Source organism: Phalacrocorax carbo, chromosome 7 (assembly GCF_963921805.1).
Source record: "Phalacrocorax carbo chromosome 7, bPhaCar2.1, whole genome shotgun sequence".
Lineage (NCBI taxonomy): Eukaryota > Metazoa > Chordata > Aves > Suliformes > Phalacrocoracidae > Phalacrocorax > Phalacrocorax carbo.
Genome location: NC_087519.1, coordinates 41,297,413 through 41,319,405, shown reverse-complemented (window position 1 = coordinate 41,319,405; position 21,993 = coordinate 41,297,413).

Genomic DNA, 21,993 nt, shown 5'->3' with positions numbered 1-21,993 from the left:
ATAGATTTTGAAATGAAGTTCCAAAGCACCAAGTCTTTAGAATGAATGCTCGGAACAGATTATTTTCCTTTTGACATTAGTGGATTAATTAAGCTGCTGAAATCTAAAGTGAAGGGTAAAGTCAAGCGTACCGTCAGTAGTAAGCGTGAGCCGGCAAGTATCTAATGTGTTCTTTTTCTCTTACCCTTCAATTACAACTTTGGCTTCCTGTTTAGAGTGATAATGTGCAGGTTGTTGTTTCAGAAGATCCAGCAGACACCCGCCAGTGTCAGAGTGGGGCACGTCTCCTGGTGCTTTTCTGGGTATATCCCTGTGCGTTCACCCTGCACCAGTTGGAGGTGTGTAGAGGTGGCCAGCCAGCCGGCCCGCGTCACCTGCTGACGCAGCACTCGTTCCCCTTGCATGGAGAACAGTTTGCCCATCGTGAGGGGACACGAGGGGCCGGTTTTCTCTTATGTGGGTGTGAGGAGCCCCCACTTCCACCCACAGACATCCTCCCACCTCCAGACACCTGAACCAAATCCAGTCAAAAGGTCAAGGCTGCAAGGTGTTAAATACCTGGGGCTTAACTAATATCCTCAGGGATAATGATAACTGATGCATTCACAGAAGGAAATCCTTTAAAGTTCAGTGGTTGTAAAATGGAGACTATATTAATGTTTCAGTATGTTTATTAAATACTTAAAAATATAATTTTTTAGAAGACTGTCCTAGCATTGCTATCTTTTTGCATGGGCTCAGTTACCATTTTAAACAACTACAAAACAGTGACATGTGGTACTGAAGATTTCCTAAGCATCCCAAAGCAATATATGTGTGTGATATATGACATCCTTCCATAAATCCTAAATTTACACAGTATGCTAATGCTTGATTCCATAATTTCTTTTAAAAATGATTATACCCTGCTGCTAAGAGCAAAGGCATACTAAAATCAGTTTTCTATGCTTTTCCAACAATGAAATGCAAGCCAGCACACCACATAACCAATACTTACCATATGTTAGAAGATAATCCAGTAGGCTTCAGACACTGACATGATTTGCTTAAATAAAAATCCCCTTTTTCAAGGCAGTAACAACAGCCTACCATTTTTATTATTCCTTTAGTGACCTACTATAGAAACACTAATATTAAATATAAATATTTTTATTGTAATTCAGTGTAGTCTATTTTCATTGCCTTTAATGTGGGATGGCTCTGGCTTAGTTGCTAGGCTAGAGGAAAAAGAGCTGCAATTAAATCATTGGGCTGTTTGAAGAAATTCTGAAAAACAGAAAATATTCACCAGATCAAAAGAAGCCTAAAGAGCAGCTTCAAGATTTCTCTGCTATATCGGAGGTGAGATGAAACAGTTCAATTTGGTATTAAAATAATTAAATGTAGTCTAGAAAAACAGCTATAAAATATTTTTTGTAGAGCACTGATGTCTCTTAAGTACAGTTCATTGCTTTCCCATTCTGTATCAAATAAGACTTAATATTAAGCACATGCTTAGAGTGTTTGCAAATTTGGGGTCTAAGGAAAGAAAATGTGAAATGCAATTTTTTATAGTGAAAGGAATGAATGCATCTGACAGGTTAAGATTAAGGCTTTATGCACTAATGTGGCATCTTTCATTGTTACAGAATGATAAGAAAATAGAAAAATTGCATGTAGAATGTAGAAGGTAGCAAATACCTGAATTCCCTTCTTTTCAGATTCACCAGGGAAAACATACTCGATCTCAAGTACTGCTTAAAGGTGGAAAAGAAAAATTTTTAAAGCTGAGATACTTTCAATTTTTCCCAAATCATTAGGACATCAGGGTTGAACTCTCAGCCCCACTGAAGTCAGTGATAGACGAATGAGTGGAAAATACAGGTCTAAAAGAAATTTAGAGCTATTATCACTAGACCACTTCTCTCACATCATACTTTTAAATACTGTTACCATTTCAAGTCATGTCATTACATGATCCTTAGTAAAATATATTTGCACCTGTGAGGCAGTGCTTTATATTTTCTTTTAATACAAAAATTATGTAATAAATCTCAGCATGCTGGATTTATTAACAGCCCAGTTTCTTCAGCTAGTTGTGTCTGAATTTCTGGTGCCCTGTTTCTCTGACCAGACTATTCCAGCTGGACTAGTGGCTAGTTTTATTGAGTAATGGACTGAGCAAAACCAGTAGTTATGAGGATACAAGGAGTGTTCCCAATGGGAGCATTTGGCAGTATGTAGAAATATTTGTAATAGGAGGATTTGGCACTTTTCCAGCATCTGCAAAAAATGTAGACTCCTCCTTTACTCTCAAAATATGCAAAGGGTTTACAGCTGAGAACAGAGAAATGTGGGAACTCCACAACTTGACACATTGATCCGCTCCCAAATTGCCCACAACTGCCTACGTGCTTTGGAACACCCTCTGCATACCCAACATTTGGATTAAGTGTTTGTTAGCTCTTTTCCTAATTAATAGCAGAGTGGATTATTTTGCTCATTATGTAGTTAGCTATTTATTGGGCCAGATCCTCAGCTGGTGTTAATCAGCGTAACTATTGATCTTAGGGGAACTACCCAAATCATATCAGTCATAGTTTTGGATATTTGTCTTTAAGTAGTTTTATAATAATACACTGGAAATTACAGACGGGAATCTATATTTAAATATTTAGAGTTATATATTTAAATTCAGAGTTTTGATGAGTACAATAAATTATGCACAGAAATTAGTTTTGGACTAGAGTTTGTAGGAACAAAATATGATTCATTCTTTCAGCTGCTGGGGTCATTTTGTGCAAACGTATTTAAGATTACTGAGAGGATTCTGTGGTGGCATAATCCCATTGAAATTAATAGCTATATTACACAACACTAACTAGCCAACCAATTGTTTTTTTTTTTACATTTGGAAAATATCACAGGTTATCTCAATCTTCTGTTCAGTCAAACTTCACATGTTCGTTTTGTTATAACCTATTTAATAAAGATACAGCTAGAATATCCTTTTCCGTAGCACTGAAAATTAAATCATATTAATTATTTATAACCTCAGGGAATTATTTATAACCCTGGGAAAAAGGGCCAACAGAGGACACAGAAAATTATATGAATGTCCAATGGTAGGATTATTACGTTTGAGAAAAAAAAAGTTACAATATTCTCAGCAAAATTTATGGCATAAGGACTTGGGTGCCACTTTCAAAACATTCAAACATGTAATCCCTGTTGCAGTCAATCCCAAATCCTGCCCTGGTACAAACGCGGGCTGCGCACAGGTTTCAAATGAATGAATGAACTCACACACAGTGGCGTGCTAGAATTCAGGGAGGATTTTTTAAGCACTTAGATTCCTAACTCCCTTACCAAAACAAAATACCTAAATACCTTTAAAAATTTACCATTTGTACTATTTACTGAGGGACTCATGCAATTGCAGCGTAAACCTCCACTTAGTTATGCAAAGGCATATGTACTCGTCAAACTTTAAAAGCGTTAGGAAATTCTGTCTTGAATAGTAATTTCCAATAGTTGTTGTGTTGTTTGTATTCATTCTCTGACTGTAGGAAGAGCCTTGGGTTGGTTAAGGCCACCTATGAACCTGAGGAGAGGGAATAACCTCTGTGTGCACTGTGCAAAATAGGACTGTCTCCTTGGGGGCATCTGAGGTAGCATAATTATATGCCAATGTGATAGTGTCACTTTCCAAATAGGTGATAGATTTACAGCTTAATGAACCGCAGTAAAATGAAAGTGTGTCCCTCTTAGTTACCTGTATCGTGCTATCGCAGTTGAGACTGATTAGTCACATAGGCTGAGAGGCATATTACTAGCAAACTCATATCCCTGCATTTTAGTCACACGAGGATTTACTCTCCCAGCTGCTTTTAATGAGAGTTGCATGGCTAAAGCCTAGACTGCTCTTGAAGATCTTTGTGTGGAACCAAGAATTATGCTAGCAATGAGAGCATTGACTTGGAAAGTTTTAAGTGACCAGATCAGATAAATATTGTGTCTTTCCCAACCCATAAGCAAGATGTAGCCCTCTAATATGTAAACTGTAAAACTGGTTTTAAAGTATGGTGTCAATGGTCAGGAATGCATGATTATAGCAATAAAATAAACTCAGATTGTAGGAGGTTTGAATAATCTTTCAATATCAAATGTTTCTTATGCCACTTTCCCCTTATTTTCCTGTCTGTACCATGATATTTATACTTGTTTCACAACGAGGTTATCAGTGAATTACCTAGTAGCAGATATAAAATGCATTATATAAATACAGATTCCTCCTGGTATTTTGGGCTATGATCCTGCAGTTCACTGCATGTTCAAGTGCTGGAAGAGTGTCTCATGGAGAACTTCAGTGAGCCTTTCTATGTGCAAAAATGGTAGCTCCTGAGGCTAAGTGTATACATGGGAAAAGACAGTGGTTTGTACAGGGGCAGTTTGTACAGCCCAGGCATATGGTACTTTAGTGTCAATATGGAAACACCTTGCAATCACCTATGTCACATAAAGCTTTTTCTGCTTCTTGTTTCTGGCTATACTATAGAAACTTTGAAATCCACTCACCTGTTAGGTCTTTTGTCATCAGTCCAAATGCACAGTTAGGTTACACTCATCTTAATCTCTGGGATGAAAGTTGTATCAACAGTGACTCCTGAAGAGCAACAGAAGTGTCTACTAGAAGAAGAAACTCATCTCTGCAGAAGGCACAAATTCCTTGAGAATCAGCTCAAGGCTTTGTCTACCTGTACAATATTGGTTGGAGTAGTTTTAGCAGCAGACTGATTCACTGTATACCAGTGTTGTGGTTTAACGCCAGCCAGCAACTAAGCCCCACACAGCCACTCGCTCACTCTCCCCTGGTGGGATGAGGGAGAGAATTGGAAGGGTAAAAGTGAGAAAGGTCGTGGGTTGAGATAAAGACAGTTTAATAGGTAAAGCAGAAGCCGCGCATGCAAGCGATGCAAAACAAGGAATTAATTAGCTCCTTCCCATGGGCCGGCAGGTGTTCAGCCATCCCCAGGAAAGTGGGGCTCCATGACGTGTAGCAGTTACTTGGGAAGGCAAACGCCATCACTCCAAATGTTGCCCTGCTTCCTCCTTCTTCCCCCAGCTCTATACGCTGAGCATGACGCCATATGGTGTGGGATATCCCTTGGGTCATTTGGGGTCAGTTGGGGTCAGCTGTCCCGGCCGTGTCCTCTCCCAACCCCTTGTGCCCCCCCAGCCCACTCGCTGGTCGGGTGAGAGGCAGAAAAGGCCCTGACTCTGTGCAAGCCCTGCTCAGCAGGAACTAAAACATGCCTGTGTTATCAACCCTGTTTCCAGCACAAATCCAAAACACAGCCCCATACTAGCTACTATGAAGAAAATTAACTCTATGCCATTCAAGACCAGGCACAACCAACAAAAATGTCCTTTTGTCAGCATGGTTTCTGCTAGTTCCCCAAGTGAAACATTGTGCTGACAAAAGGACATTTTTTGACAGTTTGCCCTTATAATACCACCAAATTTACAACTTCTTTCTGACAGAGATACAGCAACTAAAATGTCAGCTTTCCTGTGAGCTTCTACTGGAAGCAAGAAGCCTCTCAAAATTTATCTCACTTTCTAAGAACAAGATGCATCTCTTATTTAATCTTTGTTGCCATAAACACTTAACACTGCATATTTGCCATTTTAAAACCAGAGGAAAACAAAAGCCCTCAACCCCAAAAGACAGCTCTTTACCTGTGGAGGAGGAGGGATGCAGAGCACAGGAGACACCTGCCATGAATCGTCCTCCAGTCTGCAACGCTCAGAGCTCCTTGAATGGTGTAAGAAGGGTTGCAGCAAGATTTATACAAAGGACCAAAGATAATGCCACAGACATCCAAAAAAATAACTTTTCACTTTGAGGTATCTGTGGTCAAACTGATACGGAGGTGTTCACATTTTAAACACACAGTCATTAAATTTCTTCAATTTATATTTTAACTCATCAATGAAAAAGTGTTCAATAACAAACTTTCTTACAGAAGCAAAGAGCTTGCTTTTCCACCCCCCATAAAACCTTGTCCTCTCACATTTCTTAGCTTACCCGTTGTTATATTGAAGATCCATCTTCATTGTAAGTTCTGACACAACTTTCTACAGCTGTAGAAAGGTTCTTTGCTGTATTTCATACTACTGTCACATAAGAAACTGAACTGCTAAGTATGGTAGCCACACTTCAGTTGGCATGCTTTGAACATGTGATTGCCATCATTTCACATAAAGCCAGGCAATCAGCAGGAGTTCTAATCATTACTAGATAGTTTATTTTCACACTATTTTTCATATAGTACTTTGTTTTGGAATTCATATTGCCAAATGGGTTAGTAAAGATTAAATTAAACAATGTAATGATAATCAAGACATTGTGCTGACTGTAGAAGTAGTCATTTGATTCCCTGGGAATTTGGTGAGGGGGAGGGAACAAGAACTAAAAGTTACTAAAGTAACGCTGAGATTTGAGGAGGAGGAAGAGATGGAATTAAACAGTAAAAGCAGAAGACTGCAAAAGGTATAACTAGCTGAGAAAGTATTAATTGAAAGAATGAAAGAAAGGTTTGAAGGTTAAAATTGAAAATAACTAGTTTATTATTTTTATTAGAAAAGCAAGGGTCATATCAGACAGTTTAAATTATACATGAAAACAGAAGCAGCCTAGGCTGATTAAAATTACAGGGAGAGGGTAAAAATGAAAGTAGCAAAAAGTAAGAAACCCCCAAATAGAATTCATAAAATAGAAGGAGAAAAAGCCTTAGAGGAGGAATTAATACACCCCTGTTTTGGCATTAGAGCTTTCAAGGAAGCTCTAGCTGCCTGTCAGACCCCCACTGGAATCAATGGGTTACTGTATGGGTGTGGATATCAACCAGTTCTGTGCAGTTTGCAGGCTCTTGGCTAAGATGTGAAGCTATCATCACCTTAACCACTGTGCTTGTATGTTATATCACATTTCCCCATCTGGATTCTGTTTTTTTGTCTCTTAAACTAGCAGCCTCCTTGGAGCAGGGACTGTGTCTTCTGAATATTCAGCACTCAGCACAATGAAACCTTGATCCTGACTGCAACTTAGAAGAGTAATAATTATTTCTAATGATATCAGATGTAAAGATTTTCAAAGCAAAGCAGAATTCAATTGTAAATGATGCTGGACTGGCCCAATATAATTTGGGAGTTATTTTAATCATTCTGCTTGAATATTTACAGGTTCTGCAAATAACTGTGAAGACTTATGTGAAATGCAAATATTTAAAAAATGGTATTGGTCATGTTTGAAAATGCATACGAAAATTTTGATATAATTGCTCTCTGTGTGTAGATCAGTTGATCTCCACCTCTTCAAAAAGACTGTAGTTAGTTAGTTGTGGAGCAGAGACGATGCTGTGTGAATTAGGTCTCTTCTCGCAGAAAGCTGACAATGAATATGACCAGTGTAAACCCTCTGTGTGCAGTCCATATCCTACATGCAAAACTCCTAACACTGGTGCTTACAGTGCTAAGAAAATATGTTTCAAAAAGTCAGAACTGGCTTTCAGTCATGTCACTTTTCCCAAGGTTGCAAAGAGGGGTTACTTTCTGGATCCTGAAGTTCTGAGGTGACCAAGATAAGATCCATTTAAAGAATTTGGGAACAGGCATTTTTTGAGCCCTCTCAGTTGGTACAAAACCACTCATAAGCACTGGTCACTTTTGAGAACATTGGCCTAAGTTTTTCATGAATGTTGACAGAATATGACATACATCTGGATCATGATATGAATTTAGATACCTCTGTAGAAACTTTTTTTTCTTATTGTGTAAGCAATAAGATTTACATCACCTTTTCATCCCTGGACAGTGGCATTGTTCTTTGACATTGAACATACCTCTCAATGAACAACATGAGGTACTTGTGGAAATGAATGGAGATACTTAGTTAAGAGCCATAATGGGTAAAAGACAGAACATGCTTGTGACTTTTCAATATGGAACAGTGTGCTTACATGAGTCCTGAAATGAACATTAATTTTACATTTATGACCACATCTTTTTCACTTTGAAGTCAGCAAGAAAATGTTGACTGAATTAACAGGAAAAAAGGTAAATGTTATCTCAACACTATCTGGCTGCTGTTATGGCTTTACTGAATCTGTAAATGTAAGTGTTGTGACCAGCAGTACCTAAGAAAAGGCCACAGAAGGTCCATTCTGAATGGTTACAGCACCAATGGGCTTGGAGGCAAGCAGAGTAACCTGGCAGTGAGCAGCACCTAAGAGGTACAGTTGTGACTTTCTCTGCCCAGTGGCCTTGCTGTTTTGCTATACAGCTGTACTAATACTGCCATCTCCCTTCAGATCTCTACATCTGGAGAAAGGCGCAAGATAGATCTGCTTTGATTTAATACTTAAATATCAGTTTTTAAGGTGCTTCACATGGGCACAATACATAGTGACTCAACAATGTATAAATTATGAGATCATGATATTTCTGTCATTCAAGACGTGGTACACAGGTAATCCTAGAAGCTGAAGACTGACAAAAAACATATGGGTAACTCTTAAAACTGTTAGTTATTAACAAGAGAAACATGGTAAGCCACTGGGGAGACCTGGCTGAATTTACATTTTTGCTGAATTGTGGAATATGTGTTTGTGGACGCACCGGAGCAAAACCTTACTTGTACAGCTAGTACATTCACACACATTGAATAAAATTTTCACATGTCTAGGATTAAAATTTAGTCCTAAACTGATATTATGTTTCCTAATTATGCATGGCTATGTACCCGATACTCATAATTCTCTGCTGAATTCAGAGATTCCAGTTGGGCACTGCCTGTGAACAATTAAGAAATTTTATTTAGAAGCCTAAATTTGGATGTAATAGTCTTAATGCTGTAGGCATCTATGATACTGTTTGTTTTATTCACATGTTTCTCTGTTTGAAAAGTTAAGTATTCTAATTTATATTGTAATAAAATCTGGCTTTCACATTTAAAAACTTACCTTATTTGGAGAACCCAGTAGAAGCAATAGGTCTAGAAACGGTGATCTCAAAGCCCTGGCCAAGCCGGGGTCTTGCAACAGGGAGCTGTATGTTTTTCCTGGCTATGGTCATATACAGAATACCACAAATGACTATCTATAGGCTTCCCTGTACACCAGTTAGTTGAAGATAGTATATGAATTGTCTAGTGGTATAATAACAAGGGCAAAATCTTAATGAGTTTACCTACAGCTTTACACCTTGACTTTGCAAAGGTTTTCCTGATTAAGGCATAGGAGCTGTGGGCCGCACAGCACAGGTCAGATGGTATCCCATCACATATGGGAATCCAAAGTATCCCTCTTTATGTTTTGCTGGAGTTGGTTCAAATTCACTGTGGTCCACATATGAAGAGCAGAACTTGATAATAGCTGAGCTGTGACAGGAAACAAAATCAGTTCTGTGAGTGCTAATAGGAATGAAGCAATAGGACAGGCCAATGCATCCATGTCATCAGCTCTGTGTGAGCAGACTGGCCCCAAGTGAAAGTCCCCAGTCACTCACTGCCTGCACGGCTACCAAACCACTGTGATAATTTCTGAGGGAACTTTGCATGTGGGGAATGCTGGCAAATGAAGCTTTTTCTGTGTTGGAGTGCCATAAATTATTGAGACCAGGTTTGTAGGAAGAAATATTATTGCTTTATTAGAACAAACGAGAGTGTCAGGAAAAACAAGAGGGTTTCAGCTCTTCTGTAGGAACTGTAGAAGTCTTGTGTGCCAGGGGTTTGTCCACCTTAATCAACTGCTGTGTTGGATTGACAATAAAGAATTTCTGTCCTTATTTTCCCTTGTTCGTATCCTTTAGCCATCATGTGAACCCACAGTGCTGCTGTAGGTGTTGTAGAGCAGAAAGCGTGGGTCATTGCGGCGCAGATGGCAAGGAGAGCAACACAAATTGCTTCTGTGGACATTTGCATTTCTGGAGTCAAGGCTACCAGTCTCTTCCCAGAACAAGCTCTTTTTCCTCTGGGGTTGACATTAGTGCACAGTGATTTGAAAGGGTGCAAAGCAGGCATGAGGGTAGCTCCAAGTGACGCTGCTCGGTGACGGACCCGACCTGTGCGCCGCAGAGAGGAGCATGAGGCGAGGTTTGTCCAAATGGTGGAGAGAGAATGCCTGTACCCCCAGCAGCCCATCACCCTCCATTGTCTGAGGTGCTGAAGCCAAGGTGAGTATCTTTTAGGGTTCAGTGAACACTAATATGAGTATTTTTTGTGTGCAAGACCTGAAGGGACTCTCTTAGTTCTAAAATATCAGAATTCATTATAAGAAACTAAAATCCCCCATTTCTTCCAAAACCAAATACAGCCCGTACACCTTTCTACATTGCAGACTAATGAAATTTTGTAAAATGGATTTCTCCATTTAATTGTCTAACTCTTCATATTAAGACACATCTTTTTGCCTATTATGCAAACATTCAGGTAGATTTATATTAGGTGCATTATAAAAAATGGAGATAGGTAGTAAAGATTATATTGATGTGATAGAAGACAACAACACATGGAGAAAAAAGATATATGACTGGCTGGAAGCATTGCAAGCTAACACTTTGCTAACTTGCCACATGTGTACATCACATAAGCAGCTGAAAATATTTAATAGTGAAGGCTCACACATCTACAGTGCATTCGGTTTAGGGGGGAGCGTATACAGCTGTTACAGATTTAAGTACGATTTTCTTTTCCTGTTGGTGACACTGAAGCAAGAGAGTACCTATATTTGAAAGGTTATATATTAAAGACAGGGTATAATGAGGCATGACAAGGAAGCTAAAATGAGTATGAGGAAAACCACTGCATCCTCTGAAAGTGCAGACATAGATTTTAACTACAGATAAGTCTCTCTCTCTCTCTCTGGGACTTTCTTTATTTAAGGACTTGCTTTGAGTGGTTTCCCAAAACATGCTACCTAGTACAAAACTGAATTTACACTATTATGAAGGCACACAAATTATATTTTGTGTCAAAATTTTCAAGTGTGTAATCTCTGTGTTTTTTTTTAAAATAAGGATGGCTAAAGAATAAATATTGCTACTTATAATGCTTCCAGTGTCCTCAGAACTTGCTTACTATAGTCTTTCCATTTCCATACAATCAGAATCTTATTTATTTATATAAAAGCATCCTTCATAAAAAGTAGTACAAAATGCTTTGCAGAGAGAGATAAAGAAAAGAAGGAATGTTTTACACAGATTGCCACAGTGACTCTCAAGGAGACAAAAATGAAAAACAGTCTCTGAGGATAGAGTACCATGAACATAAGAAAATCAGAAACAAAGAAGAAATAGCAGCAGAATTGTTTTTGAAACCTAGATTGAGTTTAGGGGCTGGAGAAGAAGGGAAAAGGGAAGGGAAAAAAGTGGAAAGGAAATGAGTTGTGTAACAACAAAAAAAGGGAAAGGGAATTGGAAAGTTTTCAGATGAGATTTAAGAACAAAAATGTTTCCGGGAGAGGGAGATAAGGCAGCAGTACAAAAAAGGGAAGAACATCCATGTGGTGTAGGAAATCACAAAGGAAAGAAGAGTGGCTTAGTTTATAGACAATCAACCAAGCATTTGGAAAACCTGGGTACAGCTGTCTGGTGCTTTTTGTCTCTCTGGACTTTCTTACCTGTAAAATGGAAAACAGAAGGTTAGGTGATGAGGCATGAGGGTCCGGATGCAAAAGACTTCTGAGAGAAAAAGCTTAAAGGGACTGTGGAGCAGCTGAAAAGAGTTCAATAAAAGTAGAATATGGCCACAGACCTGTTGATCTTCCCTGGTGAGATACAAATGCTCAAGTATTCTTTAAAGTTGATTGGTAAATTATTTTGTAGCAAAACACAAGTAGTAGGAAGTGGCTGTGACCAAGCCAAGAGAGGACCGAGGGGAGGACAAGCAGAACTGGGATATTTGTAGTAGATATAGTGATAGCGAAGATAGAATTAACAATAAGAAGCCCTGGAGGGAGAATAGGGAACAATGAATTTTAATGAAGATGAAATCTTCCTTCAAGACAGAAACAGGGGAGCTGGATAGATAACTTTTGTTGTAACTGGAGGAAAAGCATACCAGAAACACTGAGCCAAATGTAGTCTTGTGTTATGCCAGCTTTAACCATCTTTCTCCACAATGTGAATTCCAAACAGAAAAAATTGTCCCACAGAGAAGCTTTGTGAGGGAGGTGCCCCACAGGTTGGTCAGTGTTGGCTGAACCCAGAAGGGTGAAGCCGGGGAGGGGTGTACCTGAGACAGGCAGAATTTTTGTTCCTCCTGTCAGAAGGAGCAAATGATGAGGGACAAATGGGGAGCAATGATCAGTTCTTCTGCAATTCTCCCTTGATGATATTTTCTGCCCCTCTCCTGCTGGAGTGCTCAGAGAAGGGCAGTCCTGTCCCACCTGCCAATGGTTGCGCAGGACTCTGCCAGCCACCTTGGCTATGCTGATGTGTGATACATCTTTGTGGTATACTAAATAGTGATGTAATCTGTACCACATATTTAGCAGGTAAGATGAACCAAATAAAATGGCTTTCAGCTGCAAGATCTTAAAATGTACTGAGGTGATACTGAAACTTTCAAGAAGATCCACTAGAGCAGAAGAGCTAAAGCAGGTTGAAGACTGTTTGGCCAAAGACATAAACATCACCAAGCATTCAGGGAAGAGGAATCTCTCTTAAGGTCAGTCCTTAAGCTATACTTGTTCTGTACCCATTCAGAATAGATTTTAGCTTGTCACCTAAATGCTGCCTAGTACCATAAAATCTGCTGTACTTAGATAACATAATTCACAAGCACATTGGATCTTTTCTGAGGTCTTTCCAAACTTGCTACTCTATACTTTGTGACCCTTTACACCCATCTTATTTCTCTTAAAACATTTCTTTTCTCTTTCTCTTCTACTTTACCTTTTACTTTACCTAAAACCTCGAGGTGGATCACATTTAATGGAGTCCATTAAATGTGGGGAAGAGAGAGAGAGAAATGGGGCAGTTATCTCTGTGTTGCTGCTCTGTCCATACTCTTTGAATAAGTTCGCACAAAGACACTTGAATGAAAGCCTAAGTAAATTCTGGTTGATAACTGCATGGAACAAATGTGGAACAAAGGAGCTATGTTCTACTCTTTATATGTCAGAAGAATGAACTTGTTGCTGCTTGATCAATTCCTTGTCCTTCACTAGTACTTGAGCTCCTCCTTTTACTGAAAGAGCATGCAACATTGCAGTTCAGGGTTGTGTTATATTTCCTGACCTTTGACACTTTTTTTTGCAGTGATTTAAAGGCGTTAATATGGGAAGCAGTTTTTGTCTCGCTTTGGGTTTTAAATAGCAGAGTCTATTTATTTCTCATTCAGTAAGCCTCAATTATTTGTTTATAAAAAATCGTTTGGTAACAGGATTAATTCATCCTTCATGTAACTACACTGGAAGACAATAACGTTACACAAGAGATGAATTTGCCAAATATATAACTCTTGTAGGGACAAAAGGAATTCTTTCTGAGCTGTGTGAAAGGTTTATGATACATGCCTGATTTAGTATATTGCTAAAAATCTGAATGTTAGAGCCCTTTTGCCTTTCTTCAAAAGTACTTAATGTGGAACCAGGCCCAGGTATTGAATCATCAAGCCTAATTTTAAGAAAAAGTGATTTGATTATGCCTGTGCTGAGGGTGTATAAAGCTTTGCTTGCTCCTGGGAAACAGTTCTCTCAATATTTGCAATGCAATACAAAGCTGGGTAAATCCACTCAGCTGCATGCCAAGAGGAGTACTCAGTGGATGTCTGTGACATGAAGCTGCCTGACTCTACAGGTTCTCGGTGGCTGAGTGAAGTAGTGGTACTGATGGGGAGACGGAGGTCAGGCAAGGCTGTGTGGCCTCTGAACCTGTTCTGATATTATGCTCTTTACCATAGTGTCTGATAAGACAGCCCATTCATATATTAAACAATGTCAATCATATCTGTAGCATGCTGTTCTTTTTCTCCCCTTCCACAGGAGATGGGCATGCATAAAGAAATGCCTACTTTTGGATGAGTATTTGTTCTTTTTAACTGTATGTACCCATCCATATTTATGATAGTATGTACAGTGTAGTGGCTCCCTAAATTCAAGCCCTGTCTGTAGCCAACACTTGCTGTGAATGTGGCATGTTTGGTTTGTATGTTAAGGAGGTAATGTCATGCACCAGACAGAGCAACAACCTATGACTCAGGACCCAGGACTCCTAATCCTGGCTATGCTGTCAACCTGCTGCCTGGACCTAGGCAAATCACTTGACCCAGATTCCCAAAGATACATAAGCACCTAAGATCTTCTTTAAATACTGACGTCCAGGACAGATTTATCTGGAGCACTGGATACAACTCATAAGCAATCCTGTGATGAGGCTGCAGCTGGGTGACTGGGTAGTTTTCTCTCCTACTTTTAAAGCTGTACCTATGCTTCCTCTACGTCCACCATTTCAGCTCCATCTAAATCCCTAGATAATGTGTGTTGCAAAGGGCACCAACATAGCTGCTGTGCATATGGAAAAAAACATGGAAAAACTCGTCTATGGTTGGTGGCCTGGAAGCCCTGAAGTGGGAGTTTTAAATTGGGTGCCCACTGCCATAAGATCGTAGGGTCTAAGGGTGTGGCTGTATTCAGAGTATGTGTAAGACAGAGCTTTAGGGAACATGAAGGCAGAGAAGTGGGGGTGACCCAGGACATTTGCTGGTTAGGGAATCAGCCTGGGATGGTGAAAATGTAGGCTCAAGTTCCTAATCCAAACCAGGTACACTAGGGATGATTTGGCCAAAAATGCTAAGTGTCCAAACCTGTAAACTACCAGATACCCTGAGAAATGCCTTTCTCTTTTTTGGGAATTGCAGGGGAGAAGGAAAATCAAGCATGGTAATCTAGCCACAGATGAACATTTATGTCTGAGAATCCGAGCAGGCACCAGGACAGAGTAAATATACCCAAACCCTATCGTTAGCCTCCTCGCCCCAGACTGGTATGTGCAGCTCTCCACCCAGCTCCTTCCTCACTCTCCCCTGCCCCGAGGGGCAAGGCTGGGTGCCTAATTTTCAGCAGGAGCAATACGAAGTGTCGGTAAGGAGGAGAAAGGCAGCATACAGTTAAATGTTGTAACGTCTTACGTGTCTCTGAAGAACTACCTGTGTGTCCTTCTAGCTCTCAGAGTTTTGCTGTCTCATAGAGGAAGGGGACACTCTCCAAGGCTATATTTTTGTGTGTGGAGGTGACACAGCAGAGCAGTGCCTTGGACCTGTGGCCACAACAGCAGGGAACACTTCTAGCATGAGCTGAACCATTTGGATGGGAAGTTCCATGACAGGCAGGGGCACAAGGATGCCCGGATCCTTAGAAAATCACAGTAAGAATTTACAGATGATGCACAAAATAACTGTTCATGTCATTCAGCTCTGGCCGTGTTCTGTGTAAGTATGCTGGAGTAGCTACCGGCCTCGGTTTCTCATGATATTCAAAATGGTGAAAGTATTCAGAACTCCTTGATGGGCTGAAGAAACCTGGTACCTTGCAAGATGGAGTCCAGGTTGAAAAAAAATACATATTTTGTAAGTCTGAAAATGAAACAGCTGACTGCCTCTTTCAGCACAGGCTTTTATACATGGTCGTAGGCTATCTGGGAATCCATGAATCCACACTGACATCTGCACACTTAGAATCATGATGCTGCAGGCCCAAAGTATATATTTAGACTGCATCTACAAACCTCGCAGAAAAACATTAAATCAGCAAAATGAAAAAAAACAAACAAAAAAGAGACATAAAAATGAGCTGGCTACTCTAAAACACAGATACAGTAATTATTTCAGTCTTTTGCTTAGGGGTGTACCAACTGTTTACAATTTACTGTTTGGCAAGCTGGGTGTTCTCATTTCCCTCATGGTTCAGGAGTCAAAAACATATGCTACCTTTAGTAATGAACTCTTCTAAGATTTGAAACTATCCATATTCATGTCACAAGAAATGTTTACACAAGAGCAAAATGCTCCAACATCAAAATAAATCAGTAACATCTCAGAGTTTATATTTCCATATGCTTCTTTGGCATAATAAAGCAGGGGAAGGGCTGCTGTTGTAAAATGGAGTTTAATTAAAAACAAAAGAAAAAAAACTTTATCAGAAATCATGGCCATCCGAAAATCACACAGAATAATGCATGGTTTCAACATATTCTAAAGATTTATCATCTATCAATAGAAACAAGAAAATGCAGTATAATCATATCCTCTACACACCTTGCATATTTTCCATCTTCTGTGCATAAATTACACATTCATTTTCATAATTATGGTAACATTCTAGTTTTCACATAAACTGCTATTACTCCTGGGTACCAGTAAGTTTACATCTACCAAGGCTACACACTAATTACATTTTCTTTTTATAATGTTATCTATTTATCAAATTTAGTTTCTTAATGGAAATTAATAGACTAGGTCTCTGCAGTAAAAAATATAATCAGATGTAACATAGCGGTTTGGGTATTTTTTTAGCTTTTATTTTATTCAAGCTTTAAGGGCTTTGAGCGCTTGATTGGTGATTATGGTGTAGGAAATGGGTTATAAAACCAATGTCCAGGAGATGGTTGGGAAGGAGTTAATCATCTCCCTTTTGCTAAAGGAAGGGCCACAGCTGTCTGAACTGAGTGCAGGGATTTTCAGGGTAGCCAGCTGTAGGGATTTAATTGATTCACCCACCAGTCTATGAAGGGGGGTACTACAGGGTGACTCTAAATCCTCTCATGATTCAGGAAGGAGGAGGTGGTAATTTGGGGTGGGTATTGTAGCCGTGAGAAGCCCTAAGCAGGAATGGCTAGTTGAGTAAATAATCTTGTTTTCTTCTGAGTATCAAGTAAGGAAAGGAAGGTTTGTTTACATTTCTTTGAGAAAATGGGGTTCTTTTTCTATTTTTCTTTTCCTTTATTTTTTATAATTTCTAATGATTCTTGTGGTGGTCTTGGCTGGATCTAAAGTCAGGGCAGCAAGAAAACCTGGACTGAAGGGAGATCAGTGGATGGAAGATGTGCCTCAGCCAAGTGCAGCAAATGAAGATGAGAGGATGGGTATGGGTAGGAGTGGGGAATAAGACTGTGTGGGATGCCAGAGGAAATCTCCTTGTACAGGAACGTGAGCTTACAATCTTAAGAAGTCTTGGTTTTCAGATCTGCAATGTACCTCCTTTTAGCTTGCTTTTCAGTTGAGTGCAGTAGAAGGATTGTTTGCTTTCCCTGGACACTTGACTGCTTTTAACAAAAGGGTATATCAGTGCCTGGCTTACCCTCAGGGTGGGTTTCCATCCTCTTTCTCTGTCTCTGAATCAGAGTATTGTCAGAAATCTGCCACTTGTTCTACAGGGACAGTAGTGCTGTAGTAGTACCTTCTCTAAGAACTAGCTTTGACTGCATTGATTTAAGCCTCAACAATTTTTTTTCTTCCTCATCTTTGGTGGATTGCTTTCATCTGCTTCAAGGTTTTCCAGGTTTAAGCATGATAATTTGCCTGGTTGGTCAGGCTAAGGAGTTCTACATAAATGTAAGGTACTAACACCAAGCAGCACCTTGTTTTGAACATCACAGTATGTTTAGTTATTACATATCCTGTTTCTACTATGCTTTAGAAACGATCAGCATATTTCAGACATTATTTACATCCACTTGTGTCTCCTCTGGCAGTAACTGTGCTATAGTTGAAATGTGAATCAGCTTTTTACTGTCTTCCAGAGAGAAGATATCACAAGCTTCATTCAGCACTGTCCATCTAAATAGCATGTTGTGTCTGAGGAAGGATTCCTCATAGTTAAAACAATGCAATTCTTGTCTAGCACCTCATTCTAGCAGTTATATGCTCCTCATATAAGTAACAAGGGTCTTTGGGATGCCTTGCACAAGTCTAGGAAAGAGCCATAAGCTTCACCTGTGTGTTCTGCAAGACATTCAGATGTTGCTGCAATGTGTTGTATTTGAAGGGCTTCCAGTTAGCACCTCCTTTAACATTACAGGTATGTCCCCAGAACTTATTGGAGTGAAGGCCTGGGTGTGTTCACCTTGCCACAGCAACATGCACACTTCAAGGCTTTTCTAAGTATTGGTAGTTTGTTAAGAAGTAACATAAGAGTTGGCTATTTTTGGTATTTTGAAACCTTTCACAAGGGATTTTTGTAGGAAGTCCTGCTTCTGCAGAGACAGTGTGTTGACTCAGGATATTGTCATGGTTGAAAGCTTCTCAGTCCATTTTTTTCCCTAAGATTTGAAAAGCTCACTTATCTTTTGTCCTCATTAAGGTCAGCTATTGCCTATGAAATACCCTATGTATTCAGAATGCTCAGCGAAGTGTTAATCATTGACACAGGAGATGTTCCAAGTGTTGCGAGTGTTGTATGCTAGCCAAAGTCTCATCATCCCATGAAATCTGTTCCAGATTCTCTGGCTATAATTTATTGCTGGATTATTCTTTATTAATTCCTGACAGGGTGCCCTGCTGATATGCAACAAGAACGGAGATGGTCCTTCTTCACTTAAGTGGTGAACAGAACACTGAGAAGTGAAGTGGCTGTTGACGGCAACCTGTGCTTGTTTATTGGCCAAGATTTTCAAAAAGGTCACTGGCAGCACATTGTTACGCTGCAGTCTCCTGGGTATGTTTGAGGACACAGGGTAAGCGGAGACTCAGAGCTTCTTGCGGAGCCCTTCAGCTTCCCCTCTGAGCCAAGGGATTGTTCACCTAGATTCGGTGTATTTCTGAATGATCCATTTTAAAATTGAGAGAGTGCTAGTCAGACTTAAACTGTGTAAACCCCAAATTGGATCTAACATACAGGAATGGTTTAGATAACCTCACATGTTCAAGACTGTTTATCTCTAAATTGACTTATATTCTGAGTTTGCCTTCTGCTATTAAAATTTTAGTTGCTCTTGGATCATAGTGTAGCCCAATGAAGCATCATCCTCTTTCCTCTTGTGATTATGCTTTTTCAAGAGATGATATTTCTCAGAAACGCAAAGTGCATCCTGAGTATTTTTGTTATAATGTTCAGAAATCATTTCATAAGAGCAACTGCAGGAGTTCAGACGGAGGGCTTGTCTAGCATTATTCTTTTTCCAACAGTGGCCAAAACTGGATTTCAAGGGAAGATTATACAGTATGCACAAGGCAAATGTGTAAAATCTGTCTACTGGGTATTCTTCTGGCTTCTAACTATGCTGGCTGAGGGACTTTAAGACCCTAAGGCCTGTCTATTTACTAGTCTCCAGATCTCTTTTTCCAAGTACTTAAGCCTGCCCTTGAACCCAGTAAAGTTTTGCTTCTGCCACATCCTTTGGCGAAGATTTGCATAATTCTGCTACATATGAATGAAGAACTGCTTGTTTGTTTTGAAGTTGGATCAGCTAGCTTCCTTTGACCCCTATTTCCTGTATTGAAAGGGGCAATGAGCCATCCATCTCTCTGCATCTCATGGTCACTCATGCTGTTGTGGACCTCCATCATTTTTCCCCTAAGCTGTCTCTTTTCCAGGATAAAAAGTCTTAGCCCACTGAGTCATTCCTTGCATGGAAACAACTCATCTTCATTGTCCTTCTCTGAATATTTTCCTGTCTGAAGACATTTTTTTTCAGGTGGAGGGCTTATAAGTGAGCATAGTTTACAAAGCATAGGAGAAGTAAGGGTTTGTACAGTGAAAGAATAGATGTATTCTCTTTTTGTTTTCTGTTCCATCTTCATTACTTCCAAAATTTGAATGACCTTTCTAACTGTTACCAAGCTCTTGCCTGATATATTCATGGCACTATCATAACCACAAGACTTCATGCCTGAGTGACAATGCTAGCTCAGAGCCAACCAGTTTATACATGGAACACGCACTCTTTCTCCCAACACTCGTTACTTTACCTTCATCTGTGTATTAGTAATGCAGTTCTCCCAATTATTGGTTACTTTTTCCTGAAGTATTGTCTTGACGTTCATTCTTTGCCTTTCATTTTCAACATATTTTACAAGTTCAGTAGTTCCATAATTGTTTTAAACTGTATATCAAGCCCAGTTTTCACAAACAGACAAAAACCCCTGAACTATCTTTCTTCAGTATATATTTAATCCTTTTTTCTAAGCTTTGAAGATAAATTTTTAAATAGAAATAATTCAGTGGAAAAGAGTAGTTTGTGCTCAAGAGCTGGATCAGATTTTCCTTGTAAAAGTGGCAGCATTTAAGAAAAATCATGAGAAAGTTATGAAGAAACATTAGGAAAAGCAGTGAGAGAAGAGCACAGCCAGCGGGAGGTTTACTATGAGGAAAGGAGGGCTGACACACAGGAAGAACTGGTAAAGTGCAGTGCCTTGAAGCAAAGATGAAATACTACAATATGATACAAAAGGTAAAGGGGAAGCCATTGAAGGAACTTGAAGGGGAATTTGTTTGCTAAGAAGTGGGGAAAGGAGATATAATACCTCTTGGTTTGATAAGGAAAGAAGCATATTCAGGATAATTTTTCAGGTAGTTTCCAAGTCTTTCAAAGCACAGACAAGATTATAAAAATGCAGTACACTAAAACAGTGCCTCATTGTGTGGGGTCCTCAAATGTTGCTGTGATGATATTAATGCTGAAAGGTTTGATGCTTAGGTTCCTCTGTGGAAATCTGAAAAGACCTGCAAAACATCACCTGCTAGAAAAGACAGAGATTTTAGAAAGTCCATCCAATGATCTGGACACTACTGGAAGGGCAGAAAACATCTGACAGCATTTCTGAGGGACCTGTAGCAAGCTGCCATCTATCTTCCTCACTCTGAGGGTAGAGGAGAACTGGTCCTCATCTTTGTCACTCATTACAAGAGCCCCATGGAAGATGCTCTCTCTTCCTGTCTTTGCTTTCTCCAGGAGAGACTTCCCTGACTTCAATTATTTCCTTTGTGATACTTGGCTTAAATCCTGTGTATATGGAGCTTGTCTTAGCACTCATTCTCATTTGATGATTCCCACTTATGCTTTTAGTTAGAAAAGTTAAAGGGTATCTGAGATTCTCAGCTAGCGTACATTGATGTAGACCTGTAAACACGTCATCTTTATCATATCCACATCTTGGTTCCTCTATAAGAGGAAATGGGAACGATGACACCACCTGTAAAATGCTTTGATGAAAAATGCACACAAGAAGTTAGTATTTTATTATTATGACAGATTTTTCCAGCTGATAATATCCATGAGCATCCCAGGGTGTTCCACTTTACCTATTGGAAAGGGACAGAGATTTGAGGTATAAGGAAGGAGGAAGCAATTTATTTCTAATTGTGATCATTCCTCCCTGATAATGATATACAAAGAACTGGACCTTTTGACAAAGTATAACTGGAAAAAAACCATATTTTCACCATATGCATAGGACATAAGCCAAGGTATTGTTGAGATATTGGTGAAAAGATAATTTGAGACAGTAAATGTGTATTCAAGGCTCTTGCTTTTTGTTTAAGGAACTTTTTTCTCTGAGAGGAGACTGAGATATCTGTAAGGCCAACTAAATATATTTAAAAGGATTTCAAGCTACTAAAACTGTATCTGAATTATCAGGTTTATGCTACCGGATGTATTAATCACATACCAGGTGGCTGATGAGGCATTAATATAGAGGAATATAATGTCCTCCATTCACATTTTGATAAAACTTTGGAAGAAGAAGAAACAGTTTTTAGAGAAGTGTTTTATTTTTTCTTGAAAAGTACAAAATAATTTTTTTTCATCAAAAAATATTGTGTTAGCACTCTCACTAAATAGATTGATTTTATTAGCTATACTGTACTCTAAAAATCAGAACGCTTTATTCTGATCTCTACTCTAATGTTGCTTCCAGAAACAGCTCAGAAAAATTACTGCAGCTTTACATTTAAAATAAAACATCAACAGATAAAGTGCATGAATAATTGTGAATGTGGTAAAAAGGGAGTC